The sequence below is a fragment of the Papio anubis genome, chromosome 3 (genome assembly GCF_008728515.1).
Source record: "Papio anubis isolate 15944 chromosome 3, Panubis1.0, whole genome shotgun sequence".
Classification (NCBI taxonomy): domain Eukaryota; kingdom Metazoa; phylum Chordata; class Mammalia; order Primates; family Cercopithecidae; genus Papio; species Papio anubis.
In genome coordinates this window covers 51,682,098-51,685,865 of record NC_044978.1, presented here as the reverse complement: position 1 = coordinate 51,685,865, position 3,768 = coordinate 51,682,098, and the positions used below count along the sequence as shown (strand labels likewise).

Below are 3,768 nucleotides of genomic sequence, written 5' to 3'. Positions count from 1 at the left end.
CGGTTCTGGTAGCTCTAGGCATTCTTTAGTTTGCAGCTGCCTAACTCCAGTCTCTGCCTTTGTCTTCACATGACCTTCTCATCTTTTTTTCTCTCCCTCTTCTCTTTGTCTTCTCTTCCATCTCCTACAAAGATACTTCTCATTAGATTTAGAACCCACACAAATCCTCCAGGGTGATCTCATGCCAAAATCCTTACTGCATTAAATCTGCAAAATGAGGTCACATTCACAGGTTCTAGGGGTTAGGACATGGGTATATGTTTTGGGGAAAACAGCCAAAATCAACCCAATTCAACTATTATCACTACTTAGACTCTTATACTGTGCTATTTATGAATTTAATGGGCATGCTACATTTTCCTTTTTAATGGCTACCTGCCTATCTCTTCTACTACAGTGGTGTACACTCAAGTGAATTATTTAAAAACAATACTTATGATAGCTAATATATATTAAATTTCATTATATGTGCCAGTCACGCTTTTTTAACTCATTTGCTTCTCACAGAAACTCCACAAATTCAGTATTATTGTGCCAATATTATAGATGAGAAAACAAAGACACAGAAATGCAACATTTCCAATTTAAACAGATAATAAATGAAGGAGCAGGGGTTTCAATGCAGGCAAGGTGACTTCAGAACCCTACTGATAAATTACCATCTATATTTTGTAGCCTTCCTTGTGATTTAACCCAGATTATGTAAGAAAAATATCTTATTCCTCTTTAAGAAAATTTTTTACTCACATTTACAAAATCCATAGAAAGTATGAGACTACAATATCTTTATTAAATTTTATATTGAAAATTAGCTGCTACATTTCAACTAAAGATAATATTGAAATATATTCGGAACCAGAGCTAGAGGGATCATTTCATCTTACATAGAGAAAGAAACTTTTATAAAACCAAAGCTCTGAATTAATACAATTTACAGAGTAAATTAGGAATTCTAAAGAAGAAAGCCAATCTCTTGCCTAATTTGCCAGCCAGTAATCTTTCTCCCTGCATTTACTAAATAAATAAATAAATAATTTACTTTTTATTGTTAGAGACAATGTGGCAGATTTTTCTTCCCAAAATGGCTGTACCAATATGTATCTTATTTCATACCCTTAAAAGTACAATGTGACATTAACATGTCCCATCAAGGGATGACATCTCTGTTACCTCCCCTAAGCCTGGGTGGACCTTGTAGCTGTCTCAATCAATATGGCAGAAGTGAAGCCGTATAATTTTTGAGGACAAATTCCAAAAGCCTATATGGCTTCTACCTGCAGTCTCTGTGTGTGTGTGTGTTTCTGTTTCTCTGTTTCTTGACATGTTTGTACTTGGGATGCAGGTACCATATTTTGATGAAGTCCTAACTACATATAGAGTCCATGTGTGATGGTTTCAGTTGACAGGCCACATAAGCTCTCTAACAAGTGAGTGGGCCTTTAGACAATTCCAGCTCCCATCTTTGAGTTTTCTCTCTGAAGTTCCAGACTGGCAAGCGATCCCTACTGTGTCCTGTCTAAGCTACTTTGCTACAGAGTCATAAGAAGAAATAACAATCATTGTTTTTTAATCTACTAAATTTTGGGGTAATTTCTATTAAATAATTAACATATGCACATATATCACCATGCATTAGATAATTAACGTAAGAACATATTTCAGCATTCCCTTTTTTCGTATTAAATATTACTTTGTCTTTTAATCATATCAGTTCACTTTTTTGACTAGTAAAGTTTTTATTAGGCATAGACTTTCATTCAAAAAGTATTCATTTAGCATCTCCTATGAATCAGGTCTTGTTGTAGCCTCCTATAATATAGTGACAAAGGACCCGCTTTTTTGGAATGTACATTCTAATTTGGTAGAAATACAGTTTCTTTCTTTCTATTTTTAATCTTACAACTGTACAAACATAAATCTAGAGACATGGGACAAGCTCTTTCAAAGTAGAGTGTTGTAGTCATGATTTGTGTCTTAGGTCAAGATTTCCAGACGCACAGCCTGAGAGAGGTATCTACATGCAAGTAATATATTAAAGAAATAGTCCCAGGAAAAACCACAAAGGGAGAGTAAGAAGCAGAAATGGAAGCAGCCAAAGCCTAGCAGTGATACAAGTTTTAGGCAAAGTCTCACCCTCAGCTTGACCCTGGTGGGTTGTTCCATGAATACATTGCATCTCAAATTTATCATTGTGAGAAGCAACAGAGCTGGGGGTTTGTACTACTGTTATCAGTCAATCCTCTTCACCAGTGCAACCTCACAGGCCCTTCTTGTTCTCTCTAAATTTGAGCAACACAATTCCAACAATGGAAGGAAAGTAAAACCAGGAAACAGACACGCAGAAATGGTAGAAGTAATCTTAAGGGACCTGGTGTGAGCATAAATATGGTCCCCTTAGTCGAGTCTTAATAATTTTGGGAACAAAAAAATAAAATATTCAAAGCATCAAACTTTTAGGGAAAAAATCAAGAACCAAAGTGTAAATATTGAATGAGACTTCCAGAAAACAAAGTATTTTGCACCACCAGAACAGACACATAGTTTGTGACCAGATAGATAGATAGATACATAGATAGATAGACAGATAGATCTGTTCTTTTATTCTTTATTCAAAATTATTTAATTAGCAATAATTATGCCTTAGATAAACCCTCATTGGCTATGATACTGCCACTGCACAAAGCTAAAGTTATGTAGTTATGTGATGTATCTTTAATTTCAAGTAGTGGTAAGAATAATATAGATAGATGAATGGGTAAGGAAAAGAAGAAACTCATGTTTCTGTAAACTAGATGCAAACAACATTGTTTATTCTTCTTCCAGTTTGAACTATGTATATATAGTTCCACTGACTATCATTACTTCAACTTTTTCTTTTTTTTTTTTTTCTTTTTTTTGAGACAGAGTCTTGCTCTATTGCCCAGGCTGGAGTGCAATGGCACGATCTCGGCTCACTGCAACCTGCATCTCCTGGGTTCAAGCAATTCTCCTGCTTCAGTCTCCAAAACAGCTAGGATTATAGGCATCCCCACATGTGCTTCATGCACTTACTTGTTTTAATGGGGATAATATTTTTAAGTGCCAAGGTAAGTTCAAATTGAGAGAGTGATTAATTATAGAATATTAAGAAGGAAGACATAGTTATCTTCATTATTTCTGATTGTTCCTATAGAATAATAGGAAGAACTAGGCTCAGTACTAATACTGGAAATTTCATGGTTGATATTCCAACAAAGGGCTGTTCTTTGCTCTTTGCTAGGTTTAAATGAATGGAACACTCTCCATGCGGGACCTTGTTAAATAACAAATATTCTCATTTGACTACTGATTTGCATCCAATAAGTTAAAAAGTTGGTATGAATATAATGCAGCCAATTTATCAAACAAAACACAATTAGTGGAGCTAAGTATGACTAAATATGTACAGATGCATTAGTTATCTATTGCTGCATAACAAAGTATTGCATTATTTGTGGGTCTGGGATCCAGGCTTAGTTTGCCTGGGTCCTCTGCTTCAGCTTCTCTCACAAAGCTGAAATCAATGCCAACAAAGCTGTGGGCCTCAGTTGAGGCTCAAATGAGGAAGGGCCCATTTCCAGGCTTAAATGGTTTTGGTGGGATTCAGTAAGTGTGTCTTATCCAACTGAGGATATCAGCTCCTTTCTGGCTGCCACCTGTAGGTTCCCTCAACTCCTCATCACTTATGTTTTTCTATATGGTGGCTTACTTCATCAAAGACAGAAAAAGTCAACATTAAGTGTCTACTAT

General features: G+C 35.7%; 1 non-coding gene across 1 annotated transcript; it reads right to left on the bottom strand.

Annotated features, from left to right (window-relative positions):
* Positions 1-2,551: 2,551 nt before the first annotated feature.
* LOC116274400 lies at positions 2,552-2,685 on the bottom strand. Its single transcript, XR_004183004.1, has one exon. It is a non-coding gene; the product is annotated as a U4 spliceosomal RNA (small nuclear RNA).
* Between the last annotated feature and the right edge of the window lie 1,083 nt (positions 2,686-3,768).